This window comes from Octopus bimaculoides, chromosome 1 (assembly GCF_001194135.2).
Source record: "Octopus bimaculoides isolate UCB-OBI-ISO-001 chromosome 1, ASM119413v2, whole genome shotgun sequence".
Lineage (NCBI taxonomy): Eukaryota > Metazoa > Mollusca > Cephalopoda > Octopoda > Octopodidae > Octopus > Octopus bimaculoides.
The window spans coordinates 106778334-106803118 of NC_068981.1; the positions used below are offsets into that span (position 1 = coordinate 106778334).

Genomic DNA, 24785 nt, shown 5'->3' on the forward strand with positions numbered 1-24785 from the left:
CCACTCACACAGGTATATAAGAATTAATATAAACTTATCTGAATTATTTTTTTCATGTAATTTTATAGTTACTGACCTAACTGATAATTTTGTTTTATTTTTAATATTGCTCGTGTTCATTTTTGTCCTTTTTTTTTCCAATTTTAGTTTTGTTGATATTTTACCCCCAAAAAGTTCTTTGCCCACTCTCTTTTATTGAATTTATACAAATTACTTTATTTCTTAAATCTCTTTTGAAATGGTATTGGTTTCAATTTGATTTGATTTTACACCAATGTCAAAACCAAAGCGCAGTTTGTCAGTCATTGTAGTAATTAAGTTAATAGAGCACATTTACTTTTCAACTATAACATTGATCATCACCTGATCTCTCTCTCTTTCTCTCTCTCTCTCTCTCACACACGGAGTGAGAGAGGGAGAGAGTGTCGAAACAATAATGAAATTTCTCAGCTACAATTAATTTCAATGTATGATGCTCAACAATAATGATTATTGGTAAATTTGTTTAGAATTTTATATACGAATTATTTAGAAGCAAAAAGAAAAAGTCATGGAACAACATGAAACTAGGAAATATGTTGGGAATGTTAAATCTATTCTTTTATGAATACCATTTGTGATAATGAAATTCCAGTTACCATTTTTTGTTTTGAGAACATAGTTATAACTGGTGGCAAATGTCCTAAATTTCTGCTGCTGTGATTTCCCCACTTGTTTAATTTCAGAATTCCAGGCTCAGTATACTGTACTGTTAATGGTAATTTAATAAGAATATGCAGTGTAGTTTTGTGTTCATATGTTTTTGATTTATTTTAAATAATATCAATTTAGACATTTATCAATTTTATGGGTTTACGTGTTTATCAAGAAAGTAGACTTCTTGTAGAAGTGCTGTTAATTTGTAATGTTGAAGCAATAATTTTCAACCACCACCTCACTCCACCCATGTAAGCAGACACTCTTATCTGCTCATTTTCATGTCACATGCAGACTGAGTTAATTGTGTTTGTCTTAAATTTACACATTTGTGATGCATATGGACAAATATTGTAACTTTGCTCGAAGCTTAGTGTGATACTTAATTTTGAAATCCACTGAAGACAGTGAAACAGGTTGTGCTGAATGCTATAATTATGTAAACCTGATCATAAAATAAATGCCATATACTTAAATGAAACTGCTGCAGCAGGCTGAGTCAATGGTGTAGTGGTTTGTTAGCTGAAAGGTTGTATCTCATCTTCAGTTGTTGATTTACTATGAACATGATTAAGACACTTTTAAGTAGCATGGTTCATTTATTGATAAAAAATAGTATACCATGCAGTAGTTGATGTATCAAGTGACAGTGGGGAAGAGATACTAGGTAGATTTCCTAGTCAGAAAAGCAGAATCCATTGTAATTGGAAAAAAGCAGTGATATAGAAGTGTCTCTGTTAGGAATTTCCTCACCCACAACCTACAACCAACCATGTTGCCTTCTAAGAGTTTTTGTTTAGCAGCAGCATTATATCAGATACCTATACAGTCCTAAATAGACCATTTCCAATGGTTAGGTTTAACCCTTTAGCATTCAGATTACTTTGTCAAACATAATTCTTGCTTATTCACAATGACAATGTAGAGTAAGTGTAAAAGGCTAGATCTAGCCAGTTTGAACATAAAATAGATATAATATTTGGGTTAGATATGGCTAGTTTAGCCCTTTAGCATTGAAACTGGCCATATCCGGCCCAAATGTTCTACCTGTTTTATGTTGAAACTGGCCAGATCCAGCATCTCACACCCACTCTACAATGTCATTCTAAAAATGGACAGTCATATCATCAAAATCTCTAAGCTACATGATGCAAAATTTATAAAAAACCTTGTAGATATGTACACATTATATTTGACAGAGTAATCTGAATATTGAAGTGTTAAATTCTAAAGGTGTTAAAGTGTTTTATGAAACTGAAACAAGCAACTCAGTCTTTGGGATGCAGTTTGATCATGTTTTATATATCACTTTACATAAGACATCACTAAATATTGTATGGTCAAGTCATTTATAGTAATTTACATGATTTTACATGGATGTTATGTGTAGGAAGGTTGTAGTGTAGGAGTTTTTCATCAGCTTTGAAATGATAAAATTGTGGATGATAAGGTGTTAGTTTTCACTTTGTAGTAGCTTTCTTGCAAATTGTATATGCTGATCATGTGTTTCTAGATTGGAAACACATGATCAGCATGTAGAAAGAGAAATGGAAGAATTTTTTTGAGGATTGGAGTGATCTTTGGAGCCCACTGCTTGAGAGTAATAAAAGGGACAGTATTTGGACTAAATTGGGATGATCATCAAAGTTTTCACTTTTTCTAGAAGGAATTACCTGAACAAAAAAGTGAGTTCTCAGTTATATACACACACACACACATATATATATATATATATATATATATATATATATATATATATATATCATCATCATCATCATTGTTTAACGTCTGCTTTCCATGCTAGCATGGGTTGGACGATTTGACTGAGGACTGGTGAAACCAGATGGCTACACCAGGCTCCAATCTGATTTGACAGAGTTTCTACAGCTGGATGCCCTTCCTAACGCCAGCCACTCAGAGAGTGTAGTGGGTGCTTTTACGTGTCACCCGCACGAAGGCCAGCCAGGCGGCACTGGCAACGGCCACGCTCAAAATGGTGCATATATATATAATTTTTTTTTTTGGCAGCTCTATTCATTTTTGTTCACTGTCAGTTGGGCATGTATTATACAGTAAATCTTTTCATTTCAGTTCTCTATTTGAGAGACGAGGAATTATGTACATTATTTACATTTGATGGGTATTTGTCCTCATGTTGTTTGTCATTTTGTTTGTTGTTTTAGCTGATGTACTCTACAGCCTTCATCTGGTGTTCTGGGGGTATTTCAAACCTGGGTTCTCATTTCTAAGGTATTTCTCCGAAGTTATTGTTATTATTATTATTATTATTATTATTTAATTCACTGCCTGGAATCGAACTTGGAATCTTGGAGTTAGTAGCTCACGCTCTTAACCACTAGGCCTGTGGGCAATTATGGAGTGAATTTTAGGGTTTATAAATCTAATATTTTCCTGTCCTTCCTTAATACCGGTTCCCCTATGCTACTCATATCTGCACTAGGTCTGCTTAGGAGGTTATTATGTACTAGCATATATGCTGCCTCTTTTAGTTTCCGTATTTTCCAGTGGTGTTCTCTGTCTATTATTTTAACTTCATCCTACAGCTGTTATAGGTTATGCAAAGGCGAAACATGTCGCCCCCTCAAAATAAGGGTAGAGGAACATCAAAAAGCTGTGACACGAGGAGATATTGATAAATCGGGTATAACTGATCATGTATGGAAAAACGGCAACCACTTCCGCCTGTAGGATGAAATTAAAATACTAGACAGAGAACACGTCTGGAAAATACGGAAACTAAAAGAGGCAGCACATATCCTAGGACATAATAACCTCCTAAGCAGACCTAGTGCAGATATGAGTAGCATTGCCTACTGGCATTTGGCATAGTGGTTAAGAGCGTGGGCTACTAACCCCAAGATTCTGAGTTCAATTCTAGGCAGTGACCTGAATAATTATAATAATGATAATAATAATGTTAGAAAAATACCTTAGAAATGAGAACCCATGTTTGAAATTCCCCCAGGACACTTAATGAAGGCTGGAGAGTACATCAGCTGAAACATTTTGTTAACAAAACAAGATGAGGACAAATATCTGTCAAATGTAAATAATAGGCATTTATTGTTATTGCAAAGCACTTCATATATTTGAAATGTAACCCTTTAAAATTCACTCTGGCCATATTTGGCTCAAATATTCTACCTGTTTTATACTCAAACTAGCCAGATGTAGCTTCTCACACATATCCTACACTGCTATTCTAGAAATAAAAGAATCACATCAGTAAAATCTCAATGGTGTGAGATAATGCATGATTAAGTTCAAAATAATCAGAGTAATCTGAATGCTAAAGAGTTAATCCTACAATATATTCATGTTTCTAATGAGACTTGTAGTGGATACTAATCACATTTTATTTTTTTTTATTTCAATAATTAATTTCTGCACAATTCACCTCAGTTTCATTTTTAATATGTTTTAGTTGTTTATGTGTTTTTTTTCCTTGAAAAGTGCTTAATGTTTAGAAATCAGGAAATCACATTAAGGAAATTAATATAGATGTTGGCCTCCTTGTTAGAATATCTACTTATCTACTCAAATTCTGTTACTGGCAGTTAGCTTTTGAATGTAAATACTTCACTCTGTTTTCTTTAGAATATTTACCTAAAAACTGTTGACACAGGCATGGCTGTGTGGTAAGAAGCTCGCTTCCCAACTACATGGTTCCAGGTTCAGTTCCACTGTGTGGTACCTTGGGCAAGTACTATAGGCTCAAGCCAATCTAAGCCTTGTGAATAGGTTTGGTAGACAGAAACTGAAAGAAGCCTATCATATATATATATATGTGTGTGTGTGTGCGCGTGTCTTTGTGTTTGTCCCCCATCACAATTTGACGACTGGTGTCAGTGTGTTTACATCTCTGTAACTTAGTGATTTTGCAAAAGAGACTGACAGAATAAATACTAGGCTTAAAAAAGTAAGTCCTGGCGTCAGCTTGTGCGGCTAAAGACCCTTCAAGGTGGTTGGTTCTCCAGCATGGCTGAAGTCAAATGACTGAAACAAGTAAAAGAAACAAATAAATCATTTATAATGATACTTAGCTAGGTTTTATGCTGCATGAATATTCCGAATACAAAACATATTGCTAATAAACTGAATAGTCATATTTCAGAAAAACACTCTCAAGTTTGACTTAGAAACTATTTTTAACTCACTCTAATACAAAACTAAGCAAATTTATTTGTAGCAATCCCTATACCATATAGGGCATATTCACTGAAAGAAACCAGAGAACCTAAACATCTAAAATACATATGCCCAGTGGGTATATGACTTTTTTGGAGATACAATTACTCAATTTATTGATGTCAGTATGTAAATGCCTAAATTTACCATCTTTCAAAACCTGTATCCTGTTTCCCAAGATGTTTTTATAATTAAACTTGGTATTCATTGTTCCATCATATAGTCTATGCAACTGTTTTTTAGGTCCTCTTCATTTGTATTTTTTTTTAAAAATATGCTGGCTATTTAAACTTGTCCCTTGACATCTATTTTTAATGTAAAAATTAAAGCTGTTCTGTGTCTTGATCTCCCTAACCGTATAATAATCTGTTCTTTAAAAAAAATATTCAAAAGTAAAGCATAACTGACATTGTAAATGTCACACTAGCTGTCAAAAATCAGTTGATTTTATTACTAATTTGTCACCTCATTTATATTTATAACTATAAAGTACTAGAGTTAAAATTGCTGGTGTTCTAGTGTGAATGTAAAAAAATTTTGTGAACTCTAACAATTATGTTAATCATACAGTTATTTATATTTAACATGAAGTTAGAAAATAATTTTTCTTCCATTTTTCACCCCCTCATTCTGTCTCTAAGTTTTTTGAACACTTTAATATTTCTGTTTACTATGCCTTTTTCATCTTGTTGCTGTTTCCAAACTTTTGTTTGGGCAGGAAACTTTTTTTGCTATGCTGGTCTGAGAAAAACTACTGTAGGTATATGCACTGCTGTGGAGTTGAAAAAGTTGCTTTGCAACCTTGTGGTGCAATCCCACTGTGTGGTATTTTGGATAAGTGTGCCTCTATTGTAAGAAAGAAAATAATGGGTGGGATTTGATTGAAAGGAACTGTATGATTGAAGGGAGCTGTTTGAAAGCCCATTTTGCACGCATGTGTGTGTGTGTGTAACTGTTGCTGTTCCAACAGGTATAAATCAGTGATTCAATAGCAGTCTGAAATAAGGATTGAGTCAATATGATCAAGTAAAATTCTTGAAGGCAATGCTCCAGTATAGTCAGCCCAGTGACTGAAACAAATAAAAGAATTTAAAAAAAAATTCAAACTGGGGAGAGAAAAATATGAATATAAAGTTTGGATTAGTAACAATGTTGGAGTTTGGGATTTAATCCATTTCTATGAAAATGGAAGACCTTAATTTACAATTAGTGAACATGTGAAAGGGTAAAGCTGTGAAAATGTGGAAGGCTATAAGCAAACTTACACAAACACACACATACATGCACAAGTACATACACAGTATGGGTGCACACACACTCTCCCCCCTCGCTCTCTTTCCATTTACCAAATCCACTCGTAAGGCTTTCATCAGCCTGGAGCTGTTGCAGAAGACACCTGCCGAAAGTGTCATGCAGTGGGACTGAACCTGGAACCATGCGGTTAGAAAGTGAACTTCTTAACCATACAGCCATATCTGCATTGCTTATGTAGAAAACATTTTCTTTTTTGTGTGTTAACTAGCAAAGGTACCCAATGTTGTTTAGATATTGTAGCTATTGCATGCCAAAAATCTTAGGATGGGAATTTCAGCAAAATTGTCTTGAGCATTTGCTTCATTGTATAGCTTTAGGATAAACAATATTCTTGGCTTTGCTCTTTGGTGTTATGATGAAAAGATAATTAGGTTCCTAAATCTTCACCAACATATATATAGTTGACCATGTGAAAAGATAGGATCTGCTGAATTCATTCCATCAACTTTTGATCACTGTCCTTAATATTTATTGGTATTCATGGCAAAGCTGAGTTTGATAACCTTTAACATTCAAATAGCAAATCTGTTGGCTTCAATGGGATTATGGGAATGAAACAACTGTCACTAGCAAATTTTCATGATATAATTGTTACTTCTAGAACATAGGGGACATCATATTTTTGATGGTAAGATTTTCCTGTAATTTCATAACTGTATACAACTACAAACCACTACAAGCATTGCTGCATCTTAGCTGAGTCTGTTTCATTGCTGCCAATGAATTAAACCTACTGATGAGGTTTCTGGAATAGTGTTCAAAGGCTACTCATTAGATGGTACTAATGTCCCTCAACTTTAGAAGGATCACAAGTCTGTCATGTTCCTCACAGCTCTGAATAAGGTCACTTGTATTTATTAAAGTAGCTGTTGAAATGTCATGTTTCTGATGTATCATTGAGTAGATTCTTGCACTGTACTGCTCATGCCACAGCAGTTTGAATGTCTTCAGCAATTAAATAGGCCTGTGAAACATCTCCACTTTCTTGAAATCATTGTGCTTTCTTTCATCTGGTTTCTCTAAAGAGGACCATCTGTATGATATCTTCAACATTTTGGGAGTTGAAACCCAACACAGTCTTTCCTGTCGCAGCAATGTGTGAATGTGTGTTCTGTTTATATTCAAACTGGCCAGATCCAACATCTCACATTTACTCTACAATGGCACTCTAAAAATAAACAGTCACATTATCAAAATTTCAAAGCAACAAGATACTCTTTTACTCTTTTACTTGTTTCAGTCATTTGACTGTGGCCATGCTAGAGCACCGCCTTTAGTCAAGCAAATCGACCCCAGTACTTATTCTTTGTAAGCCTAGTACTTATTCTATTGGTCTCTTTAGCTGAACCACTAAGTTACGGGGATGTAAACACACCAGCATTGGTTGTCAATCAATGTTGGGGGGGGGACAGACACACACACACACACACATACATACATATATATATATACGACAAGCTTCTTTCAGTTTCCGTCTACCAAATCCACTCACAAGACTTTGGTCGTCCTGAGGCTATAGCGGTTTTCTGCTAGACATTTGATAATATTTTCACATTTGATTCCCAATTCTAATGACTCTTATGATATTTTATATCTAATTATTTCTTTATATAATAGTGCACACTTGCTAAGTAAATATTGCTTTCATCATTTTATCACAGTTGTAATCTCTCTTTTTTAAACAAACCTCACTGTAGTCCAACAACAGAGGGAGAAGCCATTTGTCAAGTTTTACCTTCCCCTCAAAGCAACATAGAAGTTTCATTTCAGCAGCCCATCTGTAAGCTTTGCAGCGTGCGCGTGTGAGAGAGAACATTGCAAACAATGAATGAAATAAACATGAAATGAAAAAATCATATAAATAAAAGGGCATTACTACAGATGTATATGCCCCTGACTTTGTTGCCTCATAATATCCAGAAAAATGGATATTTTTCAACAAGATTTTCTACATATGCCGCTTAGATATTGTTGTTTCAGAGTATATAGGGATTTATGGGAAAGAATTTCACACAATCTGACATTTTCTCCTCATAACTTTCATAAAAATGGTTTTCTTTTAATGAAAGTTTATACAAATCCCTTTTAAATGGCATAGATTATGATTATTAAGAAATTTGTGGGGAAAATTTTGGTGGGGATTTCCCCCATCTTTTTTAAACCACAGCCTTCGAAATGATGGGGGTAGGTTGAGGGGTCATCTTTACACGTGAGAGTGAAAGTGGAGGGTGGTTTGGGTTGTGCTAGAAACAACAGCGAAACCTCCCTTGAATTGTTCACCTTTTCCTCTGAAAATATTTACTTTTTTAATTTTTTTTTATTAAAAAGGCTCCTCCTATGGTTTTTAAGTTAAAAAAGAAAATGGCCAGAATCGGTCCAGATAGTTATCATTGCAAGGCTTATAGTATTCCAAACAGCCATAACAACAAAATCACTTCTAAAGTTTTTTTTTACAAAACAAATTTCCATTCAGTAAATAGGGTTTTTACATTCCGTATACATTAATAGAATAAACTGTAGGTTTTCTAAATAGTGAATTAAAACTTGAAATGAAAATATTGAAACAGAAAGTGAGAGATTTGCAAATGAAAATGGAATACACCGCAGTGAATGCAACAACTATTTAAATTTGTGAGAAATTGGAGTTTAAAATCCAATAAAGTTCAGAAATCGAAATTATATGAAATTTCTTGGAACATGAATTAAAAAAAAAAAAATTTCTAAATGGTCAAGCCTTTAATCATTGCTTTCTTTTAGTACTCTAAGTAACTGTTATATACCTAATTAATAAGCAGCTTTCTGCATTATAATATAGATGTAAATTAATCTTTTCAGATTTTATCCTGGAATAAATTCCAACTAATTGGTTAATGAAATTTGCTTCCAGGTAAGTTATTAATTTCCTTTTAATTCATCCCCATTTTTTTTCAGAGTTTGTTTTCTCCTTTTTTTTTAATGTTAAATAATTAAGATGCTAACCTCAATCCACAACCATTTCATAAGGTTGGCTTGATTGATTTTAGACAGACTTTCTTGATTGTAAAGTTAGGGAAAATTACAAGAACTGTGACTATGCTGCTATACTGTATCAGATGACATCTTGTGTTTGATGTAACTACTGTCATCTGTAATATTGCTGTAAAAGTAGTAGTTTAGTGCTGTAGTCATTCTTTATTGTGATCAATTAAGATAGTTGTTGCTATGCAAATACATTTTGTTTCAATTCAGTGAATTGATGTACTTGTGAAAGCAAACCATAAAAGTGTACTTTAATAAGGGAATGTCTGCTGTCAGAGAAGCAAGTATTTACATTGTAACATGAGAATTACAGACATAGTTTAGCCTAGTACACAAATGCTACCTCACTTGGGAATAATTAGTGGTAGTTATGTTGAACAGAATTATATCAACTTTTCATATATAAAGACTGAAGTAGTTGATGGATAGAGAGGGGAAGAAAAAGAAAGAACATATTAAAATGATAATGTGGCCTATATAAAAAAGCTGTAGTCTTTAAAGAATTGATTTTCAAACTTTACTAATTCAGAGTTGAGATTTTTTAATGTAATTCTAGTAGTGTTCAACTTTAGTAGTGCTAGGTTAGCAGGTCTCTCCACTTCTCTTTCTCCTGTTAGCTTATGTGGTTAACCCCTTTTTCCATGTTGTTTTATTGATTGATTTCTACATGAACAGTGGATGTTACATTAGATTTCTTTAAAAAGAAAACCATCTCCAGCCTATAAAGAATTTGCTATTCAGTACTGGAGCTAATGACTTAAGAAACAAATAGATTATATTTTTGTGAAGTTGTTTAAATAAGCTAAAACTTATTTTCCAATGTGTAAATGAAGTACTAAGTAGAACTGAGAGAATGCATTAAGCCTCCCATTGAATACAAAATCCTGGCTAATATTGTGTTGGCATTGAATCCTCCTATCAGCTTCTCTTTGGCAGCAATGATATTTAAGAAAAAAAGGAAAAGAAAGAAGAAAAAAAGTTATTCATTCAGGTATTTTATAGTGATTTCATCTTTTTAGTGATGTACTATATAAGGTTCAAAGCAAAATTTAACTCTGTGCTAATTCCTATTACTCTTCCAAGAAGAACAGAAAATGTTGCCCATCATCTTCTGCAGATGAACAATTGTGAAAAATTTAAGCTTTAGATCTGAAATGTTAATAATTTAGAGTTTCAATACAAGATAAAAGTTTATTATACTACTCATATTAGTATGAATTCATATCACAATAAAAGTAAGCTAATGGATTTCTATTCATTTTACAACTGGCAATAATGAATGATAAGTTTTGTAACTGAAATAGTAACTTATTATTCTTCCTCTTCATATAGAATTTTTTGTAGCATTTGCCTCGTTTGAATCATTCTTAGACACAAGATTTTTATAACTCCAGGCAGTGTTTCTGAGTGATCGTTCTATCTATATTATGTCACTGAGTAATGAAAGCTATTTCTATTGTTAAAATCATATAGAAAATAAGTCACAGCAAGTGTTTTCAATTGCTCATGACTATTTTATTATTGATCTATACTGTATACAGAAGCACAGAAAGGTAACTTTAAGATAGGCTAAACTAGTTAGGTTTCATTTATTCAGTGCTTTTCTCTCTTTTTTTCCCTTTTAAATAGATTTTAAAACATTGCTTCTTTCTTGGGGGTAAAATATATCTATATTTTTATCATCCATTTATTTATTTAAGTTTAAACTTTTTATTTCCTTATGTAAAGGCATTTATCATTTATAGAACACTTTATAACTTATTTCCTCTGGAATTGTGTCTGTAAAGGAGAAACATACACTCACTATTCTTTTGTTTTCCATTCTTCTGTTCCTTGTTTTCTCTTTCAGTCTTTCTCACTATAACTGCGATAATAATATTCGAAGTAGGTTATCTTTAGATCTGTTGAAATTCAGAGATGCCTTCCTTTAATTTTGTACATTTTCGTAAATTTGGTTATATTCCAATTTATCTTGTTTAGTAGTCTTGTGTGCTGTCCTCATAATTACTGATTTCTATATTCAGGCAGCTACTTTGGGAAATGGGTTTCTTAATACTTTGGAATCTGGTCTATGAGTATATCCATCACTTTAGAAACCTATTACCAATAATTTATAAAGAAGTACTAACATTTATACATAACTGCTTAAAAAGTTTATCTTTCATCTACCTTTTTGCCAACATTTTATGATTTAAATAATCGATAAAAGGAGTTCATAAATGAACTCCTTTTATTGATCATTTAAATCTTTCTATTTTAAATTCTTAATCTATACTGAGTAGAATTTACATAAGACTTTTATTGATATTTTAGTTTATTTCTTTTATACTGTGTTGTGATTTGTTTAGTAGTTTTTTAAATTATTTTATTTTTTACCATTGTGGAATGATATAGGCTCCAGGCAAGTGAAGTCAACAACACTGTTTTGATTCCTAGTTACAGATTCACTTTTCTTACCTGACAAATATCCTTCAGAATAGAACAGTCACATGAGCTCATTTTCCTTCCACCTCTAAAAAGTAGTATCCTTGTGTGTATACAAAAAATAAAAGCATCTTTTCCTGTTATGTTGAAATCATATCTGAACTGTTAATCTTTTGGTTGAGTTTCTTAAGTACTACTATCTCCTACAGAAGATAAATACTTATCCCACAGCTAGTTTCTCTGATAAACTCTGTGCAACTTCAATTCATCTTCCCTCATTCTTAAAATTTGTTATTATATTATTATACACTACTTTATTTTTTATCTTTTCAGTCATTAGACTGTGGTCATGCTGAGGCACTGCTTTGAAATTTTTTTAGTCAAATGAATTGACCCTAGTACCTTTTTCCTTTTTTTTTTAAAAAAGTCTGCTACTTATTCTATCAATCTCTTTTGCCAAACCACTAGGTTACAGTGACGTAAATGCATCAAGATCACTTGTCAAGCAGTGATGTAGGACAAACACAAATACAAAGCCACACACACATACATCACAAAAGACAATTATAGTCTGGCCAACTCCTGTCAAACCATCCAACCCATGCCAGCATGGAAAATGGGCATTAAATGATAAATTATATATACACAGTAGGCTTCTTTCAGTTTCCATCTATCAAATTCACTCAAGGCTTTCGTTGACTTGAAGCTATTGTAGAAGACACTTGCCCAAGGAGCCACGCAGTGGGATTGAACCTGGAACCATGTGGTTGGGAAGCAAGATTCTTACCACACAACCAAACCTGCGCCTTTGTTGAAAAAATAAATAAACTAATGACTTCTGTTTAATTATCTTCATTTTTCATGACTTGATATGTTTTTTTTTTTAACACATAGTTTACAAATTTTTTTGTTTCATTTATTTTTGGGTGTGTTAAACACCCAGTATATTTTAATATCCTCATATATTGTTATAGTTTTATTGAATTAAGCAGGGGTGAACTTTTAATAACTGTTACAAACCATTGTCATGCCTATCTTCCTTGTTATCATCATCTTCATTCAAGTCTCTTCATTGTACACAGGCTCTATTTTGTGACACTTAGTTCTCATTTGAAAAGTGCAGTGTTATCGGTATGGTTGAAAATTTATCTACATTGTAGCTATAGTTAATGTAATGTCTCTTACATGTGTCATATGTAGCAAGTCCAGAGTTTCTCTTGACACTTTCTACTCTTGGTAGCATAACTCTTGATCATTTAAAGTTATAAGGTTACTAAGAAGAAGTTAAGAATCTTTTGCAAATCACTGTTGGAAAATAATAATGTTTGGATATTACTCGTACTTTCTTTATAATTTTCTTGAACTCCTTCTCCTTTTTCCCCTGTAAGCCATTCTGTTACATAAATGTCAAAATTAGTATTGATAAATAGCTATTTTCCAACTAAGTTTTACTACAATAAGCTGTTTGATTTAGTCATAAAATACATAAATGTATTATAATCAATCAATATATAGTTGTCCACATTATTTAACTATTAGTTTTCATATAGATGGCATCTCTCTGTTATTTATTCTCTAAACAATTTTGCTTCAACAGGAATTGTGAAGTCTACACTTCACTGGTGTGGATATATTAAGGACGAAACATGTCGAAATAATTAAAATATTAGTCATTGGTTAATATGCTGCCCACACTATATAATTATATTTCTCTTCAAGCTTTGAATGTCTGCTGCATTAAATATGCTAACACCATTTTAATCAAGTAAACTGGGACAAGTTGTCTTTCTTGCCTAAGGAGACATCATAGTAGGGAACCAGTGAGGGAGATATTGTGTGGTTATGTGACCTGTTTGGTGTAGCATCAAAAACTCCCTCTACCATCTTAAATGAGGACACCTTATATAATGTAGTCTTACATACCCCTAAAAAGATTGGACGGTCATGGCTGGAATGCATTTCATTCTATGTTTGCTCAATTAGTGTTAACCAAGGTCTACACAACAGCAAGCATAATGCAATGAGCCAGCAAGGTAGCCTTGATATTAGTCAATGAAAGAGCTATTGCATGGCAGCTCATCTTGTTAGAATTAGCAGGCAAATTCCCCTAAAATCACACCTGACTGGTTTAGAAAAGGAAGGACACATTGGGCAATTTAGTCAGAGGTGCACTATGCCTGAATGTAATACATGTTAGTCCAGTGCTGGTGGATTTAAACAACAAAAACTGCAACCACAGAATACACATACATATATGTGATGTGTAGGCATAGTTGTGTTATGAAGTTTGCCTTGCAACCATATAGTTTCAGGTGACTACATGGTACTTTGGACATGTCTTCTATTCTGTCCCTAGGGTGACCAATACTTTGAGTGAATATTGTAGATGGAAGTTGTGTGGAAGTCTATCATTATGTGTGTGGGTATACATCTTTGTGCTTGTTCTTCTACTGCTTGACAAATGATGTCAGTTTGCTTACTTTCTGGTCAATAAATAATGATGTCAGTTTATTCAAGATGGTGTTCCAGCATGGCCAAAGTTCAATGACTGAAACAAGTAAAAGAAAATGAGAATATATACACATTCATATTTAAAAACTCTCGGCCATTGTACCTATTTGGATGGCTTTCAGTTAGCTGTTATTTTCCTGTAATTTAGAATTTTAATATAAAGGTATTTCAACTTCAGTCAAAAATCTAAATCAGTAACTTTTAATGTAACCTTGGGCCAAAAAAAAAAAAAAAAAAAAAAACTTTGACTTCATTTGTAAATCTCAAACAATACCAAAGGACAAAATGAAGTTTTACTTCGAAATTTATATTGAATGAACTCTTTCCCCACACTCTCCTAACAGAGTTGTTCCAGTCAATTAGGCTTTCTCTTGACTGTTAATTATTGGATCCTCATAAACATTAAACAGTTTTGATGAGGCCTTTGAGTATGAAAAAAAAGCAAAGTATTATGGCAACATCTGACAACTTTCATAATTAAAGGAGAAAGTTTAAGGCAGTGAGCTGACAGAAATATTAGCACACTGGGCACAATGCTTAGTGGTATTTTGTCTATCTTTACGTTTTGAGTTCAAATTCTGCTGAGGTTGACTTTGCCTTTCATCCTTTCAGGGTTGATAAATTAAGTACCAGTTGCATACTGGAGTCAATCTAATCGATTGTCCCCCTCCCCAAAAAATTTTGGGCCTTGTACCTAGAGTAGAAAAAAAAAAAAAAAAAATTAAAGTAGACAGTATTGTTTTAGTCTTTTTGTTTTAACATAAATCTGTAAATTATTACCTTTTTAATTATTCCTTTTGACTTACACTTATAGACATATAATCTGTTTTGATTTCTGTTTCTGTCTTTGTGTTGTTATTAGGGTGATAGAAAGTGGCAAGTTCACAGAGTTGTTAGCATGCTGGGCAAAATGCTTAGCAGCATTTTGTCCTTCTATATGTTCTGAGTTCAAAGTCCGCCGAGGGTTGATGTTGCCTTTCATCCTTTTGGGGTCAATGAAATAAGTACCAATGGAACACTGGGGTTGATGTAATCAATTTAACCCCTCCCCTGAACTTGCTGTCTATGTGCCAAAATTTGAAATCATTATTAGGGTGATAGATGACAGAATTCCTATAGCATCAACAAAAATGCTTTATGGTATTTGCTCGAGCTCTTTATGTTCTGGGTTTAGATATCACTGAGGTCATCTTTGCTTTTCATCCTTTTGGTGTTGGTAAAACATAATAGTACCAGTCAAATACTGGGCTCAGTGATATTGGTTAACTCTTCCCCTTAAAATTTCTGACCTCAATTAGGAGCCACTATCATTATAATAATTATTGTGATGTAAAGGCTCATGATTCAGTGGTTAGAGCATCAGGCTCACAATCATGAGGTAGTGAGTTCGATTCTCAGACCAAGCTGTGTGTTGTGTTCTTGAGCAAGATACTTCATTTCACATTGCTCCAGTTCAATCATCTGTAGAAATGAGTTGCGATGTAAATGGTACCAAGCTGTATTGGCCTTTGTCTTTCTCTTGAATAACATCAGTTGGGTGGAGAGGGAATGCTGGCATGCATGGGTGACTGCTAATCTTCCATGAACTTCCTCTCCCATACTTGGTACCTTGGAAGGGAACTTTCTAGGTGCAATCCCATGGTCATTCATGACTGAAAGGAGTCTTTACCCTTTAATTATTGTGATGGATTGGCAGAATTGTTTGAGTTTTGAAAAATTACCTTACAGTATTGTTTTATCTTTTTATGATCTTAATTGAAATTCTGCTAAAGTCATCTTTGTCATTCATCCCTCTGTGGTTGATTAAATAAAGTGCCTTCCATAGTGCTGGGGTCAGTATAATTGACTGTTCCTTTCCCGCTAAATTTCTGGTCTTGTGCCTCTGTTGGAAACAATACATAGTTGGTAAAATTATTATAATGTCTCGTAACATTTCTATTGAGTTTTTTTACTTTCTGAGTTCAAATGCTACTGAGATCAACTTTGCTTTTCATCCTCTTCCCCCAAAGGTCAATAAAAGAAAGTACTAATCAAACATTGGAGTTTTTTGTTCCACCAGAGTTTGCAGAACATCCTCTTTGAGCTCTACAGATCTTCCAGGATGAGGCTCATCTTCTAGGCTGTAGTTTCCAGCTTGGAATTTCTGGAACCACTATTGACACTGGCTTACGCCTATTGTCCAATCCCCATATACTGCATTAATGTTCCTTGCACTTTCCGTTGCATTGTTGCCTTTATTGAACTCATAAAGCAAAATATGCTGAATATGCTCCTTTGTCACTTCCATTATAGCTTTGAAAAAATAACTGTTCAAATCGAACTGCACTCTTCAAAACTTGCACTAAGAATAAGGGCATGGTAAAATTACTACCTGCTTTTATAGCAAGTTGATGCAGATAGTTTATCCCATCCGCCTCTGTTCATGCAGTAGCAAAAAACCGTATTATTTATGGGTTGACCCAGTATGTTCACCCCAAGGGCAACCATTATGTGACCATCCTGTTCTTATTTTCAGGCATAAGATGCACTGGACTATATTAGTCATTGTGTCTTTTGAAGACACTTGTGCATGACTTGAGAATGATTTTGCTTCTATTTTGAACTCATTAAATGACCAGGTTGAAACTTTCATGTCCCACCCCACATAGAACTGCATTTGTTCTACTTAGTTTAGTTTCTTCCTTAGAGTGCCTTGAAATTCATTGCCATGTACCTTTGAATTCTGATTTGAAATTTCTTTCATAGAGGTGATGACAAGTGATTGAGTCCTTTGGTGATTTACTCTGCCAAGTGAAACCATAGTCGTGGATGGTGCCAGTGACATGTAAAAGGCACCCACTTCATTCTTGGAGTGGTTGCATCAGGAAGTATATCAAGCTCTAGAATCCAATCCAAATCAGACTGGAACTGGTACAGTTCTTTGGCTCATCAGTTCCAATCAAACCGTCTAACTCTTACCAGCATGGAAAACAGATGCTAAATGATGATGCTGTTAATGATAATACTTCACAGGTTATTCACTTTACTTTTCAACCTCCTGGCTGACAATATGGTAACTGAAATATAGTTATTGAAGATAAAACATTTTTGGTAAATCCAGCTCAGTAGGAATCATATTGGTAATAACTGAGGCCCAAGGTGATAAAAGCATCATTGTTTACTATTACTTTTACATTTTTGCAATATTGAAAGTGAAAGTGATAGGTTCATTAGTTGGTAGCCTCAGAGGGGCTACTCTCATTTAGGTAATCTTTAATATTTTATTTTTTTAAAGCATCATCATCAGCATTAACATCTGTTGTCCATAGGTTGGACGGTTTGATCAGAGCTGGCAAGCTGGAGAGGTGCACCAGACTCCAGTCTGATTTGGTTTGTAGAGTTTGGTGAAAATATGAGCAAACTCAGAAAGTGCATTGTTTGATGATGTTGGGACACAATCAGAATCAGTTATCTAATTGAGTAGGGGATGAGGGAAGAGGACCAGTTTGTCTTGTTAACTTACTGTGACTGAAGAGCTTGTCTGTGTGCATGCTCATGCTCAGACACATGCGCACACACACACACATCAATTCTAGTATTTCATTACTAAGTCATTTTGACAGGCGGTATCATTTGCCATTTTTCTCAACAAATAATTGATGAGCTCTGTTTTTGACAATTAGTGGTCAATGTCTGTAGCAGAATATCTTATTAAAAGGATGTCATTGTCTCTTTCTATTTGCTACAGATCATTTGTTTGGTCTTTTTTTTTTCCTGAGTGTGCGTTTTATTACTTTTAACACTCATTTTTCAGTCTCTCTTTTGTGTACTGACAGATTCTTTTATTTTTGCTACTAGTAATTTTGAGATTTGATTTCCTTTGTTAAAAACTTGGTTGTTTTTCTTCTTTTGGTTTGACTGATCAAATTTCCATATTTAGAATTCTTACAGGAAAGAAATCAAATATTAAGTTAGATTGTACTTTTAAAACTTATCTTGAAAAAAATTTTAACCACATCACTTTTTGTAAAGCCAGTTCTTCACATTTTTCATATTATTATTGTTTTTATTCTTTATTTTTTTTTTTTATTGAGTGAGGGAGCAATACACACCATCAAAGTGACACTAGGATACAAATATATGAAGCCCAATATTCCCATCATGACTACCTGTCTGATAAGGTTACACCTAGCAAATGCATCACAACTATGTGTACAATATGATGACCTCATATCAAAATAAACAAGACATGACCTTGCTGGTAGGGCCCAGTTCTTCAGTTCAAGTAGCTCATCTCACTCAAAAGGTCTCTGAATAAGGATTAAGGATGATGAATGAAACACCCATGTTTCCAGGAGTGAATTATTCAGACCCCAAAGAATATCCTTCAACTCCTGCTTGGGATCAGAGATGCATATATTATCACCTACTAAGGGACATGCTCAACTGGTTAAGGTCAAACAACTAACAAGCAAATCTGTGGTGTTGAGCAGAATATTTGCTGTAGCCCATCTTTTATACCAAAACAAAAACAATGTATATGATAACTTCCAATCAGTTAAGATCAGAAGCCATGAGAGCCACTGCCTATTATTATTATTATTGGACAGATTGGCAGAATCATTACTTTCTCTAACAATATACTTTGCAGTATTTAGGTACAGTCTCTTACACTCAAATTCAAATCCCACCAAGGTTGACTTTGCCTTTCATCTTTCCAGGATCAATAAAGTAAGTAACAATCAAATACTGTGGCTGATATAGTTGAATTTTCCCAACTTCCAAAATTTCTGGTCTTGTGTCTACGTAAGAAATCATTATTATTACTATGAAAAGTAGCTGAGCAATATCAGTTTGTATGGAAAAAGCATTTAATTTAACCATCAAACTATTTCGTTTACGCAATTATTGATTCTTCTTTGAAATAGCTGTTTCTACAGCGACTTCATTTTATAGAATATGTTAGTGTGCAGTTTTTTTTTTAATACTTTCTCCTTTTGTCATAAAATATATAAAAAAAAAACTACTTTATCGTTTTGTTATAACTGAGATGTTCAGGACAAAAATATAAATGAACTTTATTGTATTGTTTTTATCTTCTATTTTCATATAAAATCAAATGGTTTATTTTTATATAACTATTTTCTCTTTAACTCAGGTAGTAGCTTTCTAAGATACCAGTTTAGACATCACTTAAATCATTTTCTTTTTTGCTTTGTTTCTTTAGTTTGCCTTCATTGCTTTGCTTTTAGTTTCTATTTGCTTTTAATAGTTGTTTTCCTTTTAAATACATCCCTGTATATTATAAGCTTGGACTTGAAGCAGTATTTCCTTTACCCTTTAATAGATTATATGTCAATGTGTAGAATCTAATTCTGTTATGTGTAACAGCTTGACAAAATAAATGCTTCAGTTGTGACTGATTTATTGTTATGCTTGTCTTTATTAATTGATTTTTGATGTTCTATTTGCTCAAATAATAATCTTATCTCTTTGGTAGACTTGGTCTATTTTTCACCACTGTCTAATTGTGATATATGTTGAATATTTTGTTTTATATGTTAAATGATATTCACATTCTGACCCTTGACATTATCCAATGTTTCTTCAGTATCTATTGAATTTTTCCTCCTCTGCCTTCTCCGATTATTTTATGCTGACTTTCCCTTTTCATTATAACCCAAGCTTTAAAGCTATCTTTTCATACACACCTACATACATTTGTTTTAAATATAATTAGTGGAACTGGATAATATTAATAAAAATTGAGTAATAATAAAACACCACTTCCTGTTTTAGTTTGTTCTCCTTTATTCATTCATTTCTAAATGTTTTAACATCTGTTTTCTTGTGGTTAAATGGTGGGTGTGTCTACAGCCAATTTCAAGGGAAATACCTTTGTAGCTTAGCATTCATCCATGAAGTGGGAGTGGTACTTATTTTCTGCTTGAGGCAAGTAATGTATATTATAGTAAATGCACATTTCAGTACAGTCAGAATTAGAACTTCACATGATTTTGCGAGTATTTCTTACACTTTAAACAACTGAGTATCTCTATTATATGTTAATATCTTAAAACACGTATTCCAGTACAAGTTTGATCATGTAATTTAGGTTCTAACAATTGTCTTCATTGAGACAAAAAAAAAAAAAAAAATTCAGAATGTGACTCAACTAAAGGAAGAGTAATAATTCAATCAGAATAAGTCAGCTTATAATAATAAAGTTGTAAGACATTTAATCATGCTTATAAGAATGTGTTAGTACTCAGGGTACCAATACATTATTTGTACTTGAGTACAAATACATTCTTATGGACTCAGGTTTGGATGTATGCTTACAAAGTTCACTTCACAACCATGTGATTCCAAGTTCAGCCCTACTCTATGACATCTTGTGCCACTATTTTCTGCTATAGCCCCTGTTGAACATTGTTCATGAGTGGAATTGGTAGACTGACACTCAGAAGAAGTGTGTGTGCGTGCTCATGAGCAAAATTCCAGTAGCTCTTGGTAGCTTGCTATCACTGACATGTGAAGTTAATGGAATGAAAGTATTTCACTTGGAAAATAGATTAGGGTTGATGACAAGAAGATCGTCTGACAACCATAAAAAAAATTTTCTCTCAGCAAGTTTTATCGAACTCATGCCAGCACTGAAACTGAACATTAGAAACAATAATGATGATGTTTAAAACAGATCTCAGGAAATCATTAGATCAAATCTAACTAGGTGACTTCATCAATACTTTCAATTCAGGCCAATTTAACTTAATTGTTAAAGTGTATAGTTTCAAGATCTATATATTTTAAGAGTTTTTCTGCTTTAATAAATGTAGTACATTCCCGCATCATGGCAGATATAAATCAGAGATTTTATAGCTAGGTATCACTTTCAGTGCTAGCTAAAGCCATCAGTGATGTTGTTACATTGGTCACTTATTCAAGCATCTGACTTAACCTGGTTTTACTCAAGTGTTCAATTCATGATTGTTTCATGAACTAGAAAGGACAGTTAATGAAGATGAGTAACATTGTTTAGACAGGCAAATATAACTAGAGTGGAAATTTTAATGTTGGATACATTTTATGTTTATTAGCTAGTGTGTGTGTGTGTGTGAGAGAGAGAGAGAGAAAGAGAAAGCAAGCAAGCAAGCAAGAAGATAGAGGGAGATATGTAAGTAGCACAAACACTTAAAATTAGAGCTTTTTCAATTTTGGAAGAAATAACATTCCATGGATATTTCTTCCTTGTCTTAACTTGTGTAAAGTAGTGTACATGTTTTTTTTTATACAATATTTTATTTTTTAAATTGCTTAGCTAGGGAAGAAGGTCAGTGCCTGTCACAATTTTTAGGGTAACTGAGACTGGCAAGAGCAAGGAAGAAGTTATCCTTAAACCAGAAAACAGGCCCAAATGCTTCCAATGGAATAGACTTTGCTAGATAGCCAAGGATCAGCTGGTGGTGTTAATCAGTGACAAATTAAGTCTACCACCAAAATAGGACACAGTAGGGGGTGAACCCAAATGCAAAGAACCAGAAGAAATACTACAAGATATCCTATTTGATGATCTGATGCTGCCTCCAGTCCATTGCTCTAGACTGGTATTTTTTGAATCTTGGAAAAATGAAAGGCAAAATTAACAGCACCTGAAAATGTTTCCTAATTGTGGGTGCGTTTCCTTGATGTATGTACTGACTGTACATTGTTACATGATTGGTGTGAGGTGTGTAGATTGAGGATGTGTACATGGTTAGCTGATGCCAAATGTCACACCTGAAGCTACGATTGTTGTAACACCCTAACTGTTGCATGTTTGCTGTTGAATCAGGATAGGCTTTAGGATAATTTAAAGAATATCTATCAGCTTTAAAATCCTTGTAGCTAGCATTAATAACAAATTTTAGTAGCCCCTACAATAACAGCATCCCAGCCATCAATGGCTTAAAAGAGAAGATGCACTCCAAATCAGACAAGAACTGAGCTTAGAAATAGATCTAGGAACATTATGGTTTGCTCCCTTTTCCTCCTTGAGTGTTGGACTTACATGAAACAATATAAAAGAAAAAAAAAAAAAATTGTTTCATATACGCCAACCAAGATCCCCACTCCAGACTAAATGCACGATATATATATCTTGTTTTGCAAGCTCACAGGTGCTGGTGCCATATAAAAAGCATCTGTGCTAGTGTCACGTAAAAAGCACCCATGCCATGTATAAAGCACTCATGCCAGTGCCACATATGAAGTACCTGTGCTGGTGTCACGTAGAAAGCACCCAGTACACTCTGTAAAGTGGTGGGTGTTAAGAAGGACATCCAGCTGTAGAAACCATGCTAAAGCAGACAATGGAGCCTGGTGCAGCTCCCTGACATGCCAGCTCCTGTCAAACCATCTAACCCATGCCAGCATGGAAAACAGATCTATCTATCAACACACACACAAACACCACATGATTTCTAATTTGGCCAGAATTTAGAGAATTATTGTTTAGCCAATGCCATTGACCCCAACATTTTGTTGGTACTTTATTTTATTGACCCTGAAATGATGAAACATAAAGTTAACCTCAGCAGAATATGAACCCAGAATGTGAAGAACTGGAATAAATACAATAAAGCATTTTTCCTGACAAGCTAACAATTCTTCGAACCTGCTTCATCCATCAACCTGGCAGGTTGGTGATCCATCCAAAATTCCAAACATAAAATTTAATAATGTGTTTCATAGAGCATAAATGTAAACAAATTTAGGTGTGAAACAATTAAAGAATGAATTATTTCCTTCCTTCTATATTATTTTTCTGAAGATATTACTAAATAAGGTATTTTGATTATAATCTTCCAATATATTCTGTGATACTGTTTTGTCTGAAACACAAGTGCAAGAAAGTATGTTGTGTGCATGTGTGTGTGTGTGAGTGTGTGAGAGAGATGGTGGGGTAAAGAATTTACCACTCCATTACAACTATGTTTTTCACCATCTCTTCTCTTGAATCCTCCCTATTTTGCTCCAGTGGAACTTCAAGTCTAGGATTTTCTCTCTCATGCATTATTCCAGAAAGATTTTGAATTTCTGTGGAAATTTTTTTTTATGGCGGTGGGGACGCTGAGAAATGCTGACAATCATTGAAAACAAGCAGATAAACATCAATACATACACATGGATAATATAAAATGTAAAAGAAACCTTATTAGTTTCACTGAAAAGTAAGTAAAGTGGTCACACTATAGTTTTCTCTTACTATAGGTAGAAAAAGGAAGTGATTCAGTTAGTTTGAAATTTTGTTTAATTTTCGTCTGAGAAAGGTTGACCTAGATAATTGTATGTAATTGTTCACTGATGAAAATTTGATAAAATTTGTCAAACCAGCCTCTTTTTCAGCTCACAGAGAGCAAAACCTGTGGTGTTTACTTTAAAGAGTGAAGTTTGATTTTTATCTTACATTTCAAATTTTCTTTAAAGAAAATGAAAATACACAAATGTTGTACAGTATTAGTTAAAATGAGTTTATTTACATTTGAAATTATCCTTAAAAATAGGTTGTCTGGCATAAAATTAATTCATTAATTCATTCATATTGTTATTGCATACTCTATTAATGCAAATCAGAGGCACTGTTGTTATGTGTGCCTTTGTGTTTACTATAGATAGCTATAAGCTACTATTGTTTGTTTGTGCAGAAAATCAGTAATTGTTGTGTAATGAAAGTTTAACAACACGTGATATTCAGATTAATCCTTTTTTCTGCCTATAAAGAAACCTTAACTGTTTTGGTTTCTGGTTCTTCATCTGAGAATGAGGAAAACAAAGAAATGTGTGCTGACACTGGTTGTCTGTAGTTAAGATTTCTTGGATTATGCACTTTACTCTTTGAATCAAGTTAGTACTACTTATGCTAGGTGCATAAGTACATCTGATTGCTTCAAACCAACAAAGCCACACTCCTCCATTGCCATCAAACAATTCATGGCAGAACTATTCCCTATTCACACTAAACTCTTTAGTATCTCTCTCTCCCCACCTCTTTCCCTGTACATATAAGAAAAAGAGATGACATGGCAAAAACTGATTATGTCATGACTTTCATTAGCTTACAGCTGTTTCTGCTATAAGACACAGTGGATTTGTTGAGTGCTCTTTTTTCTTATTACTACTCTTTACTTAGTTCTGAAACATACATATATTAAATTCTTTACCAGGTTATTAGTCTTGCAATGCCTAAGTGATATATATATATATGTATATATATATTTAAGAATTTAAGGATTGGAGAAAACGCATGTTATAATTGAATACTTTATTCCTACATATGTTTCAAAGGATTACAACCTGTGTGATCCATAGGGATCTTTGATATTAAAATTGTAACCTTCTCATCAGGGAAAGCATGGGAATCATCTTAAACGTAAGACATTATGACCGATTATGAAAATAATAGATGGATAAGGTTATGACTTGATTCATTTGAAAAAAACCGTTAGAGAATTGGACGCTGCCGGATAGTGGGTTGGACAACACATACCAATCAATGTGTAAGAGCATACATGTATACATACATACACAAACACACACATATATATACATGCATACTGATACACACACACACACACACATATACATGCATATAT

At 33.6% G+C, this 24785-nt stretch overlaps 1 protein-coding gene across 12 annotated transcripts in view; it reads left to right on the forward strand.

Moving 5' to 3' along the window:
• Positions 1-24785, forward strand: part of LOC106872289 (polypeptide N-acetylgalactosaminyltransferase 1) — a 527244-nt gene that overhangs the window by 117189 nt on the left and 385270 nt on the right. For 10 of the 12 annotated variants that reach the window (XM_014919219.2, XM_052969062.1, XM_052969078.1 and 7 more), the window contains one exon: positions 9055-9106. The exons of 1 other annotated variant lie outside the window; for it this stretch is intronic. The gene's annotated coding sequence lies outside the window, so the exon portion shown is untranslated. Of the gene's footprint in view, positions 1-9034; positions 9107-24785 lie in introns of those variants that run through there. One more of the 12 variants, XM_052969034.1, reaches the window with a different exon arrangement.